The sequence below is a fragment of the Panthera tigris genome, chromosome E3, assembly GCF_018350195.1.
Source record: "Panthera tigris isolate Pti1 chromosome E3, P.tigris_Pti1_mat1.1, whole genome shotgun sequence".
Classification (NCBI taxonomy): domain Eukaryota; kingdom Metazoa; phylum Chordata; class Mammalia; order Carnivora; family Felidae; genus Panthera; species Panthera tigris.
Window position 1 is genome coordinate 12,187,394 of NC_056675.1, and position 14,017 is coordinate 12,201,410.

At 53.2% G+C, this 14,017-nt stretch overlaps 2 long non-coding RNA genes across 2 annotated transcripts; one reads left to right on the top strand and one right to left on the bottom strand.

Moving 5' to 3' along the window:
- Positions 1-310: 310 nt before the first annotated feature.
- On the bottom strand, positions 311-3,109 carry LOC122234581. The gene is made up of 3 exons (XR_006212422.1): positions 1,287-3,109; positions 437-723; positions 311-347 (listed from the first exon to the last, which is right to left on the bottom strand). It is a non-coding gene; the product is annotated as an uncharacterized LOC122234581 (long non-coding RNA).
- Positions 3,110-3,314: 205 nt separating this feature from the next.
- On the top strand, positions 3,315-6,051 carry LOC122234734. Its single transcript, XR_006212660.1, has 3 exons — positions 3,315-3,665; positions 4,150-4,308; positions 5,501-6,051. It is a non-coding gene; the product is annotated as an uncharacterized LOC122234734 (long non-coding RNA).
- Positions 6,052-14,017: the final 7,966 nt, after the last annotated feature.

A 14,017-nucleotide genomic window follows, 5' to 3' on the forward strand; every position in this document is an offset into this window, starting at 1 on the left:
CTCTGTCTCTGTCTCAAAAATAAATAAAAACATTAAAAAAAATTCAAATAAAGGGGGAGTTAACTGTGCGATAGGTACACTACATTCATTCGCTTACTTATTCATTTAAATGATAGTTAGTCATTCGTTTAAATATTAGATACTTGCCTTTCCTGAGGCGTCTGGATGGCTCCGACGGCTAAGCGTCTGACTCTTAGTTTCAGCTCAGGTCATGGTCTCACGGTTTGTGAGTTCGACCCCTGCATTGGGCTTCCTGCTGACAGTGTGGAGCCTGCTTGGGATTCTCTCTCTCTCTCTCTCTCTCTCTGCCCCTCCCCCGCTCGTTCTCTCTCTGTCTCTGTCTCTCTCTCTCAAAAATAAACAAACATTAAAAAAAAAATAGAGAATGTACGCTCCTCCCACATTTCACACAGGCCGAGAACGGTTGGATAATTACCCCGGGTCACAATAAATGGCAAGGCGCAGATAAGAACCAAGGCTGTCTGGTCCCCACAACCAGCTCTGTATGGACACACATGCACCGAACCCCGTATCTGGGACGCTTCGGGAACCGCGAGGTCACAGCGCTGCCGCCTTCCAGGGATGGAAGGATCCACGAAGGTGCCGAGGAGCAGAAAGATGTCCGATGTCCCCGGGCTCGACTTCTGATCCCCTACGTGACCTACATCTCAAATGTCCACATATGTAAAGTGACAAAAAGAATAGTTTCCACCTCTCAGCGTCCTGGAGAAAACCCAAGTGAGAAAATCCATATAAATGCTAACCACCCGGCCAGTGCTTGTAGTAAGGGTTCAATACACATTAGCCCAGGAAAAAATAGAAAGTGACGTTCACTGGGAGACCTAAGGAATGAGTCACAGGGCTGAGTCAGACCAACAGAGGAAAGAGGGGGGAAGAGGTGTAATACTCAAAAGAAAAGCCAGAGCGGCCCCTGGGTGGCTCAGGCGGTTAAGCATCTGACTTCGGCTCAGGTCACGATCTCACGGTTCGTGGGTTCCAGCCCCGCGTCGGGCTCTGTGTTGACGGCTCGGAGCCTGGAGCCTGTTTCGGATTCTGTGTCTCCCTCTCTCTCTGCCCCTCCCCGCTCATGCCGTGTCTCTCTCTCTCTCTCAAATATAAATAAACATGGAAAAAACAACAACAACAAACAAAAGGAAAGCCAGAGATGATGTTCAGAGACAAGAGAAAGCAAAGGCTAAAAACTGGGTCGAGGCAGCTCGAGAAGGAGGGGGAGGAGGGAAGGAGGAAGCTTTCCATGGAAAGGTCAGCAAGGACCTTTCTCCTACCATTTTCCGTTTAAGCAGGGAGGGTCACGAACAGGTTTTTCCAGGAATCCAGACCAGAGGTGGTGGCGGTGTGGACGAAGAGGCAGAAGAGACGGGGAGAAGTGGATAAATCCAGGACGCGTCTAGGCCTGCTAAGCGATTCAGTTCCGGGAAGAGCGAGGGAAGCATCACCATGACAACCGGGCTTCAGTTTGGGAAAGAGGCAAGTAGAGGGGCCTGAGGGAGTAGCATAGTGGGAGGCTCTGGGGTGCCGGTGAGACAGGCAGGTGGAGCCATTCATGGGGAGTGATGGACGCCAGCAGAAGGTTCTGGGCAATTTGGGAACCACGGCAGATTTATGTCAGTTGCTGTCTCCATATCTCCATCTTTTCAAGGCAGCTTTGAATCTGCCCAAAAGAGTGCTTCTTCCAGCTTTATAAGATTTGGTTAAGGAGATAGAACAAAAACATAAGGAACCTGTCAGTTTTTTTTTTTTTTTCTTCTGCTGCCTGGGATGCAGATGTGATGGCTGGAGCCCCAAGGACCCGTCTCTGACCATGAGGTAGAAGTCAGGCTCTGAGGCTGCTGGGGCAGAAAGATGAGTGCTTGAGTCCCGGATGGCCTTGTGGAGCTGGCAGCAGCCCTCAGGCGCCCACTTCTAGAACTCACTGGCCTACAAAAGGGATAGCTCTCAAAGAGACTCAACAGCAGCCAGGATGAGATTGCTGAGAACTACGGGGGCTGATGCCCAAGGAAAGCCAGAGAGGGTGTAGGTAGATGAGGCCCAAGTGAATTCCCTGACACAAAGAGGCTCTCTCTGTTGCGTGCCCCTGTGGAGGGGGATGAGCAAAGAAGGGGACTCCACACAGTCCCCATGGACGAAGGCCTCAATCCCCCTCAAGCCAAATACTTCAATGTCAGGAAGTCCTGACGGTTAGAAACCTTTTCCTTGTATGAAAAACAAAGTCTGCCTTCCGGTGATTTCCACCCCTAGCCTCCTAAAGACACACGGAATAAAATCTACAACGCTCAGCTTCAAGACAGGCCTCCCAAACTTCAGAGAGGACACAATTGTTCTTCGGTCCTCCCAGATGCAGACTCGTTAACTGCCTCTCAAACATTCATCACGTCAAATTCCAGATCCTTCACAGCGTTCTTTACCCTCCTCTAAATGGACATTATCGTGTTAACATCCCCCCGCAGTGGGCACCCGCTAAAGCAGGCCGGTGAGCCCCGCAGCCCATCACCTCCCTGGACCGGCACCGTGCTCCTACTAATGCGACCAGAGCGGCACAGGTTTCTTCAGGCGCTGATCACCCCGCGGCCCATACGGAGCGTGAGGCTCTTGTTAAGTCAGCTCATCCATCAAGGACAAACTTGTTGACATCTTTTGAAACGACATCCAACCTCTCTGCGGAAGTGGACAGAGAGATTAGATCCCAAAAGACAGTTCAGACATGTTCCCTGACAGTGCCGGCGTGGAAATCAATTTTAATCTCTCGCCTATTAGGTCAGGATGAGGCAGCCCCTAGAATACAACAGCCCCATTAGCAAAACAAATGACACGGGGCCCTCAACCCTCCAGAGCATTTCCAGCTGCCTACCTTCCCGCCGGTGACAAAGACAGTTGGCATTAGAGTGCCAACAAGGGGTGCGGGGCAACAGAACAAGGGACTATCCTAGAAACGCCTCCTTCCAAGCCACACTCACAGAAACCAGAAGAAACTCTAGAATTCTGTCTAGAGAGGCCTTGCAAAAGAATGAAAGACCACTGATGTCCAAATTTAAAAACCAGGGCTTCCTGGGTCCCCACTGTAGTGGAAACTGGGTCCTGGAACACGCGCTGTCTTGGCCTCAACTCCTGTATCTACAAACACGGATCCTAGTATCTGCGTCCTGATATCTGCTTGGGTCAGAATATCTGCTTTGTGAGAACCGGGGATGACGTCAGCCCCTGAGCCAATGAGAACATGGCAACTATTAGCATAAACTGTCTAAGCCCACCTCCCACTTGGGGCGGGGCTTGTCTCCATGGCAACCCTCCAAGCCGTTTCCCCACCGGGGCTGATCCCAGCAGCCCCAGGCAGTGCTAAGGCACAAATATAGGTGCTGAAGGGCAGGTGGGGGTTGAAAGGAATTCCGATCGGGGCAGGAAGAACACAGGCGCTGGAACTTCTTTGGCTTCTGACCTTGTCACCTCGCCTATTAAATGGGCCCCATCATTACGGGCATCAGACACTGTAACGTTTTCTTGAAAGCGCTGCCAGGGATCTGGCGGACTCCTAGAGCAGCTTTGCTTCTTCGCCACACTCCCCTGCAGTCCGCGGCCTGTCCCCGGATGAAATCTTCGGAGCCTCCGCACCTTTTCTGGACGGGCCCCTCTCAGGAGAAGAGTATCAGGTCAGCCAACTAAAGCTCCAGATTTCATTGAGCTGAGGCTTCTCCCCTCCTCCCCGGTTGGGGGCCCGTTTTAAACCCCGATGCCTGGGGCGCCTGGGTGGCTCAGTCCGTTAGGCATCTGACTTCGGCTGGGGTCAGGATCTCACGGTTTCGGGGGTTCCAGCCCCGTGTCGGGCTCTACGCTGACAGCTCGGAGCCTGGATCCTGCTTCGGATTCTCTGTCTCCCTCTCTCTCTGCCCCTCCCCCACTCGTGCTCTCTCTCAAAAATAAACAAACATTAAAAAAAAAAAAAAAAGAATGTAAACCCTGATGTCTGCACTAGAGGAGCGTCTGGACCTTCCATTCTTCTCCAGCCCCTCCTCCCGCATCTGTCTGCTGCTTGCTGCCCAGGACGATGGCAAGTTCGCCCGGAAGCATCCAGTTTAGGTCACTTGCCCAGACATGGTTACTGAGAAGAGCGCTTTCTTTCTCTCAATGTCCTAGTGGGCACAGTCGGTGATACGGTCTCCCTACTTCTGACGCCTCTGCTGTCCAGTGGATAGAAGGATCTGGAAGAGCCTGAGAGGCAGGCCCGGTTTGACACGGTATTAGTTCTCTGCAGGGGGGACGGTGCCCAGAGCTGACTCCCGCCTTGTGGGGCAGGTGAGTGGGTTTTCTCAGAGTGGCTCCCCCTGGGGACTTCAGCGCCCTCCTCAGAGCGAGGCATTGCCTGCCGGCACCTTCCAGCTCTCTCCCCCGGCTCCCAGACTTCTGGCTGCCGCCTCTCAGGGTTCTCCCTGGGAGGACCTTCCAGCCAGGATCCCTTTCATCCGGCTCCAGGCCACGTCCCACATCAGGGTCCATCAGGGTCTCTAGATGTCTCTAGAACCTACAGGACACACCCCTCTTTGGCCTGACTTCTAGAAAGGGGCCGTAGAGGCAGCACCAGCCACCGCGTGGCACCTTCAGCCCTCTCTGGGTGGGAATCACACACTAGTGTGTGTTTCCCAGTATCAGGGACACAGGGCAGGCTCTTCCAGAGCGAAAGACCTTCCGCTTTGCTACCTCAGGAGGCAATGGGAAAAAACAAACAAACAAACATGGGACTCCAGTAGATTCTCCCCACAAAAAACGGTGACGCCCCACCCGTGAATCCTCGGGAGTCACTGTTGGGCCGAGCGTCTTCACCGCGAAGGCGTTTAACAAAAATGGGTTTTTAATGTTTATTTATTTTTGAGAGAGACAGAGCACGAGCAGGGAAGGAGCAGAGAGAGAGGGAGACACAGAACCCGAAGCAGGCTCCAGGCTCCGAGCGGTCAGCACAGAGCCCGACGCGGGGCTCGAACTCACGGACCGTGAGATCATGACCTGAGCCGAAGTCGGCCGCTTAACCGACTGAGCCACCCAGGTGCCCCGAGAAAGGCATTTTATAAAAATCATGCTACGTAGAATAATTGTCACAACAGCTAACATTTCCTGAGCGATCACCATGTGCTAGGCGCCGTGCCAGGAGCTTTATGTCTGTTCCCCAATCCCTGAGAAAATCCCGTGGGCTGGGGCCCATCGTCAGCTCCATCCTCCAAGGTCAGCTACGTTATCTTGCGAAGCGTTCCCCGCCCCCCAGCCCACCCCCCTACGCCCCCCGAAATGCCGGTTGACCCAGAACTGCTTCTCCGTGGTTCAGGGTCAGCCCTGAGGAACCACGAGAAAAAAGTCTGGTGTTGAAGGCCACGTTTAACTCTTACGGAAATAACTTCTACACTTTCCCCAAATTCCCCACGACGCGTAGAATCCCTTCATCCTGTCCGCTCATCTCTCGGGGATCTAAAGCTTGCCTCTGCTCTTCTGTGTCCAGAGCGAACACAACCAGAAGCAAGGTTTGAAAGCCAGCGACTGGAGCCACGGATATGAGAGCAAGTTAACAGGGTGACAGCGAGCCACAGGAACACGGCCGTCCACGGCCGCCCTTCCGATGGTAAGATGTCATCACGGAAAGGGCCAAACGCAAACCACTAGCCTCTCCGAGCCCGACTCGTGCAGCACGGTCGGTGACACTGCCCTACCTGGGCGCGTGATGGCTTTCCGCCCCCCGCTTTCTAACACACGGGCACACACCCGTGTGGTGTCCTCACTCTGATGGACAGAACGACAGGGGGTCTCGGTTTCCATTTGTCGAGAGCCTCGCCTGTGAGGTGGACTATTCAGGCTTTACCCGAAACAAACCTATCAGATGGACACGATTATTATACCCGTGTTCAAACATCCGTGTTCTAACTTACAAGCCATGGGACGCTAGTTATGTCCAGAACCCAGATAGGGAGTACTGGATAATCAAAAACACTGAAAAGGTGATAACAACCCCCCTGGACCGGCGGGGCTCACCCGAAGCGGGGCCGGAGCTCACGCTAAGCAGAGCTCATTCTCGTCCGACGTGGGACTCGAACTCAGGAACCGTAAGATCGTGACCTTGAGCCAAAGTCAGATGCTTAACGACTGAGCCGCACAGCATCCCCCCGCCCTTTGTTTTTAGAGACGGAGAGAGGGCACAAGTGAGCAAGGGGCAGAGAGAGAGACAGAGGGACCCGAGGCACTAGCTACGTCGCAGCGGACGAGCCGCGTAATTCCCTTCGACCCTAGTGTCCCCGTGCAACATGCTGGGGCAAGAATGTGTCAGCGCCTTTTTAAGGAACACACAGATCCGAAGGTAAGAAAGCCATCACACCTTTGCTTCTCATTTCTGCCACTTGTGTTAAGCGTGCGGCTCCTGGGTCCACACTCCCCGATTGTGCCGACCAGATTCCCCGTTTGCCGAGCCGACCCCGCGGTCTACGACCCAGCTAAGTATTTGCCGGTGGAAAAATGGACAGACGCACAGTGGAACAAGGGAGGCGCCCCGAAAACAACATCGGTCCTGTTAAATGACTCCTTCACGGCCCTCCCTGGAGGAGAAAGCACCTCGGGGACAGTCCCACTTCACAGAAGCTCCGAGGCAGAGGGTTCCGGCCACGGGCTCATACCCGTCATTTGTGCAGGTTGCTTGGGATCTGTTTTCCTCAGCCCTCCCTCCAGCCCGGCAGGGGTGCCTTCATGCCTCCAACATTACAAACGACAAGAGAGCCTGGTGACCCCCACTTCCCCCCCTGCCCTGGGTCCCTGTCACCCTCTGCGTCCCCAGGTGAATGCCCCTTCACCTCCGTGAAGTCCAGAACAGCTGCTCTCCACCCGAGCCACGGAACTGCCAACAAGGCGAATTGAGAATTCCTGACAAAGAGCCAGGCTTCTGGGAGTTTCCGGACGGTAAAGCAGTTTAGTCCCTGTCATTCACAGGATCCGTGCGGCCCAAGATAACACTGGCACAGGAACCAGGGACTCTCTCTGACCGCCGGCTGGAGGTGCCCGTGACAGAGCCATTAGCAAAGTGACGTCCGTAAGGATTTGATGAGAAAGCAAGACCCGGATTCGGATCAAAGCAGCCACAGGGGTGGCAAGACCCCCCCTGGGATAGGCTTGGGGCCTGCCTCCCCAGCGGAGCAGATCAGCCCCGGGGCGCCTGGGTGGCTCCGTCGGTGGGGCGTCCGACTTTGGTCATGCTGAGGTCACCATCTCATAGTTCGTGGGTTTGAGCCCACAAACAGTTCGGAGCCTGCTTGGAATTCTCTGTCTATCCCTTTCTTTCTGCGCCCCCCCCCCAAAAAAAAATAAATAGACTTTAAAAACCAAAATCAACCATAAGCAAAAGGATTCTCCAAAGTTACACCTGAACATACACTAGAGATTCCTTCCTTCCTTTCGCCCGAACAGTAATCTTTATTAAAAGCGACTATTTATTCTTTAGGGCCTGACACGGTTAGCTTCTCCGGCATTTCCACCTCAAGATAAAGCATGTTAGGGGCGTCTGGGTGGTTCAGTCACTTGAGCATCTGACTTCGGCTCAGGTCTGATCTCACCGTTTGGGAGTTCGAGCCCCGCGTCGGGCCTCCGTGCTGACAGCTCGGAGCCTGGAGCCTGCTTCGGATTCTGTGTCTCCTCCTGTCTCTGCCTCTCCCCTGCTCATGCTCTGTCTCTCTCTCTCTCTCTCAAAAATAAATAAAACTTTTTAAAAAATTAAAAAAAAAAAAAGAAGAAGGGGCTTCTCCAGGCAGAAGGGGGGCGGGGGGTGTCACATCGGAGCCGGAGAAAAGTGAGAGGAACCCTTCAATCAGCAGCAAGCCCCGAACTCAGTCTGGAGACTACCAATCACTCCTCACTCGGCTCACCCTGGGCCAGCGTGCGGATTTTTACACATAACTCGTGACCAGCTGCCTGCCCGGTCCGAACCATATAGTCTCAGTTTCCCCGAAAAGAACGCATCGTTCTTTAGCCTGCGTCTCACTCTGTCACACCTCTGCAGTGCCCGAGAAGTTCAACAACGTATGTGTTTTTTCACAACATAACAACGAGCGTTCGAATTTCCCAACATACGATGAGAAGTTCCGCTGGTGGAACCATCGCGAGCCCAGGCGGGGATCCCCAAAGTGACAAGAGTAGCGGCCGCAACAACAGAGCAGAAAAGACACAAATTAATCTCTGATGGGGGGGCGGGTGAGGGGGCGGGTCTCTCTGATTCTCTAAATGTATATTTACAGCTGATCATCCCCCCCGCCCCAAAAAGCCACATAAATGAACTCGATGGACACGTTGGCATATTTGGTCATCAAAGGACACTTGGCTTCTTTGAAGCCTCAAAGTTTCCATCACTTGCATTTTGGCTACAAGGGTCGACTTTTCTGCCAAAGCAACTTTGGATTCTCTGCCTTTGGTCCCGATCATTTTCCTGGAAATCAGATGGGACGATTAGACTCCCCCCCCCTCCCCCCCGGCAATTGGAGCTGCACCTCCGGGCTGAGAGAAGGGAACCAGAGGCTAACCCACCTTCTACACAGTTCTTCTTCTCCACCGGTCTACACTGTGCACGATAACATAGTAACATACGAGTTCACGGAGACGTACCTTAATTAAAGTCGCTAAGAGGGTTATTGGTCCGTGTCTTGCTTTGGATTCACTCCCCCCACCCCCGACATATTCTGGAATAAGGGACTGGAGGCAGGCCCTTCATTTGGAAGGTGTTCCCAGGAGCTGGGCCACCTGGGTTCAACCATAACCTTCCAAGCTGTCCTAAGCGGCTCCTTAGGATCAGTCCATCAAGGGATATTTATATCTCCCTGACCACGTTTTCTCATCGGTGAGAAGTTATCCCTGGGGGTGTCAAATGCCTGGCATTCAGGGGCCGCCCCACACCCAGGCAAGTCCCCAGGGCCCTGGAGAAAGCCCCCAGGGGGGCCGAGAGCAGCTGCTGTGGGCACCTGAGGGGGACGGGGGGCGGAGAGCCTCATGACACACAGTAATCTCCACATCCCTGCAGGTGAACTCAGGGCAGAGCCCGAGGGACACGAGGCACCGCATGAGCGTCTTCCACTGCCCTTACTGGTTCTTGGAAGATTCCATCTGAAAGTGATGTTGGAGATGTAGGGGTTTGTGTTCGTTTCCTCCGCAAACAACTGAAATTTATCCTCTCTCCGTTCTGGAGACCAGAAGTCTGAAACCGCCCCCCCCCCCCCCCCCCGGGGTCGGCAGAACCACGCCCCCTCGGAAGGTTCCACGAAAGAACGAGTTTCTCTTCTCCCAGCCCCCGGCGCCTCCAGGCAGGCTTGTGGCCGGGTGGCCTCTGTAAAGACACTTGTCATCGGATTTAGCGCCCCCCGGGTAATCGAGGCCATCTCACCTCGAGGCCCTTAATGTAACTACATCTTTAAAGACTCTTCTCCCGCCAAAAAAGTAACTCTTCCTATGGAGTAAAATCCGCTGGCATTTCCTGAGAGCCTCCCCTGTGATGCGGGCTATTCAGGCTTCCCCCCAAATTAGCTCATCGGATCCTCCAAACAAACCTGTCAGCCAGACACGATTTTTATACCCATGTTCAAACGTCCATGTTCTAACTCACAAGCCACGGGCCTCTGGTTAGGACGTCTGCTTCTCCGATCGAACACAACCAATTGTTTGATGAATCTGTGATGCTGTTTGGACAAGGTGCATGCAAGGAGGCGTTCAAAGAGTGGACCCCCTGTTTCCATCTTGCACCGGGCGGCGCGCGTCACGAAGCCGGTCCTGTCAGCGGATGTGAATTCCAAGCAGCAGATTCCAGATCCACCTGGAGAAAGGTTTCTTCTTTCACGCAGAGCGACTCATTCCCTCCTGAGGCGACGTTCCCCCTTTCGGCGCCTATATTCACGCAGACGCCAGACAAGCACACAGTGGAGACGTTAGAGAAATAATTTACTTCTCAAGTAAAGGGTTAGAGCGAGCCAACACCCGGGGACCAGCCACATCATTCAGAGTAACGATAGCATCTGAGATGACAGCAAATGGCCTCCAATGACCCATCCTTCACGGCCGTGGATTCTGACCGGGGGCGGGTGCGAACCAGAATCACTTGGCTTAGAGTTGGTTCGAGATAAACGTGCCCAGGCCCTACTCAAAACGTTGACTCCAAATCTTTAAGGGTGGGACGGGTGCGTGAATCCTTGGAAACTCTCTCCTGATGACTTTTACAGGCCCCCTGATTAAAGACCACGTCCCAAACAAGGGCCGTCTGGCTCCTGTCCACGTAGACACCACGTACAAGAAACACAGCACTTTGTTACATGCGAAGAGAGTGCTGGCGTTGAAACTAGGTTGTCCCCGCTCAGTCCCCAGACCTTTGGTCCCGCCGGAGTTGCAACTACACTTACCCTGCCCTAACCTCCAACATCTCAAATATCCCGAACTGCTCAACGAAACAGAAGATGACCCAGAAACTTAAAAAGAAGACAGAACCAAGGACAGAACGGATTTCATCAACAACCGCCCTCCCCCCCAACCTCACTGCCACAAAAAAAGTCAGATGAGCCCTCTGTCAATCCATCCTATAGACCTTTTCCTATTTTCCGGCTTCTTCGTTATAATAACAGAAGAAAGGATTGACAGAATCACGTTGTACAGATTAAGAAACTCCTAAAGGGTCCTCAGAGCCATCTTTTTTTTCCTTAGTTTATTTATTTATTTTGAGAGAGAGAACACAGCAGGGGAGGGACAGAGAAAGAGAGGGAGAGGGAGAGAGAGAGAGAGCGAAAGAGAGAGAGAGAATTCCAAGCAGACTGAGCTGTCGGTGCAGAGCCCCATGTGGGGCTCGAACTCATGAATCACAAGATCATGACCTGAGCCAAAGGCGGATGTTTAACTGACTGAGCCACCCAGGCAACCTCCCCCCTGACCCCCTCCCCCCGCCCCCCACCTAGAGACATAGCAGAGAACCAAATAAAAATATGTGGAAGTCAAGGTTAGCCGGCTCTGTTACCCTAAAACTACATCATTGCACCCAACTCCTGTTGGATGAAGCCAGAGTCCTAAAGTTCTGTCTCCTTCCAGAAAAATGCAAACAATGTTTCAACACTAAGGGCCACCTGCTCTGTGTGTGTGTGTGTGTGTGTGTGTGTGTGTGTGTGTTTAATGTGATTAGAAACAGTGCTGTTCCAAACTGCATTGAATCATCTCTGCATTTAGAAGTCAGCGCCTGGGGCGCCTGGGTGGCTCAGTCTGTTAAGCGGTGGACTTCAGCTCAGGTCACTATCTCGTGGTCCGTGAGTTCGAGCCCCGCGTCGGGCTCTGGGCTGACGGCTCGGAGCCTGGAGCCTGCTTCAGATTCTGTGTCTCCCTCTCTCTCTGCCCCTCCCCCAGGTGCGCTCTGTCTCTCTCAAAAATAAATAACGATTAAAAAAGAAAAAAAGCCTTACCCCCGATGTGAGGGTATTAGGAGGCGGGGCCTCTGGGAGGTGATTGAGTTTAGATGAGGTCAGGGAGGTGGGATGGGATTAGTGCCCTTAAAAGAAGAGGAAGGGACACCAGTGCTCCCTCTCTCTCCACCAGTTGAGGACACAGCAAGAAGACAGCTGTCTGCCAACCGGGAAGAGAGCCCTCACCAGGAGCCCAGCTGGCCGGCACCCTGATCTTGGACCTCCAGCCTCCAGAACCATGAGCAGCAAATGCCTGTTGGTGGAGTCCCCCGGACCCCGGTTGCCAAAGCCGACTTTGCACACATACGTGCACCCTCACAACCACACGGGGCAACTAGTCTTTTCAAAGAAAAGGGTTTTCTTTCCTTTTTGGTGATTTCGTCTGTTTCCCTCCACACTACAAAAAAAAAAAAAAAAAAAAAAAAAGGCCAAGGTTGAGGAATTTCTTCACATCTCCAGGGTTTGCTCTGGTGTCCCGAGAAGGTGGCTGGTGACGCGGGATAAGGTGGTGAGCCTTATCGTGACAGCAGTTCCTTCCGGCTTATTATAAATCCCAGCCGGGTCAACCAGTGCACAGAGGGACTCTTCGGACCGTGACTCCAGTCCCCTGAGCCTCTCCGTTAGGTTTATCAAACTCTAAAGCTGTAGCCCCGCCCCCGGGGTTACCACAGCCCCCAAATCCTACTGCTCCCCCAAACTCCTACCCTGAATTCAAGATAACTGGCATAAATGTGGCTCATTCGTTCAGATAAATTCGCAGACAAATTCACCACATTGAATGATAGTCCTACCGCAGTTCCCAGAAAGGTCGGGAAGGTTGTGTCCTGACATACGATTGGTGATGTCATATAGTCCAACATCCAATATCATTCCCGTACCTGACTCTCCCCAACTCAGAGACTGACTGGCCGCCACTGGCCGAGCCCACCCACCCCAGGTTCTAGAAGAAAACGCGGCCAGAGGCGCAGGGAGGGATTCTGCAGGCACTCAAGTCGCCTTCCCCGCCTCCACCCCAAGAAATACTCTCCTGCTTAAATTTCTATGCCTTTCTTATAAGCGGTGCAATAACTCACCCCTTCAAGGACGGGCCAGCCTTGTTCTTTCCTGTTTGGCCAATCTCCCGCTCTGGTCCTGACTAGGAGCAGAATCCCATCCTGAAAATTGAAAAGTACTGAGGACATGAAAAAACTCCATAAATGGGCAAGTGAATACACCATGTGATATGATACATGATTGACACGACGTGATGTGCTGTGACGTTGATAAGATGCAATATGGTCCCTGCTTAGATCATTTGCAATTCTTGCTGATTTCCCGTCCTTTTTCTAGCCACTTCTTTGGAACACCCTCAACCTGCAGCCCAGACCACATGTGCGCCATGCCACAGATCCGTTTACGTTCCATCTGTGAAACTGGTTTTCTCCTCCCGCCTCTTGACGGATATAGTTCTGTCTGGTGCGAACCTGGCCTGATGAAGGACCCGGACTCTTAAGGGCGAGGTCAAGTGAGGTTAGGGCCAGTGCAGGCAGTGAGTTACCTGGGACCACGCTAAAAAAGGGAACTTCTTTTTTCTCTCTTTCTTTTTTTAACGCTTATTTATTTTTGAGTGAGAAAGAGAATGCCAGAGGGAGGGGAGGGGCAGAGACAGAGCGGGACAGAGGATCCGAAGCCGGCTGTGTGCGGAGAGCAGCGAGCCCGACGCGGGGCTCGAACCCACGAACCGTGAGATCATGACCTGAGCCGAAGTCGGATGCTCAACCGACTGAGCCACCCAGGCGCCCTAAAAGGGAACTTCTTACAGAAAATGGCAGAGGAGGAGGAAAAAAAAAAAAACCAAAAAACAAAAACAAAAACAAAAACAAAAACAAAAAACAAAAAAACCCACAAAAACCCAGAGGAGCAGAAATAATCCAAGGCCCTAGTTCAGGAAGCCAGAAACAGAAACTACATGGGCTTCCAAAGGACATGCGGCCAGAAGCAAGGTTTGAAAGCCAGCGACTGGAGCCACGGATATGAGAGCAAGTTAACAGGGTGACAGCGAGCCACAGGAACACGGCCGTCCACGGCCGCCCTTCCGATGGTAAGATGTCATCACGGAAAGGGCCAAACGCAAACCACTAACCTGTCCGAGCCCGACTCGTGCAGCACGGTCGGTGACACTGCCCTACCTGGGCGCGTGATGGCTTTCCGCTCCCCGCTTTCTAACACACGGGCACACACGCGTGTGGTGTCCTCACTCTGATGGACAGAACGACAAGGGGTCTCGGTTTCACACGCCGTCGATTTGCACTCTCCACCAAGGCAAACCTCCAGAGAAACCTCTCCATCCTTTTCCCAACAACCCGACAGTACGTCCCAAATCCTGCCCCCCGTCCTTCTTCACCAAGCGGTGGTAGGGCAACCCCTCGGGGCTGTTCGGTATCAGTCCCCGGCCCTTTCCACAGTCATCACCGAAGCGATCAGTGCCACCCTTACGGCAATCCCGGCAGGCTGCCCCGGAGGCTGGAGCATTCGAGCTGTAATGTGGCCCGGGCCCCCAGCGTCTGGACGGGGCTGTCCCCGCT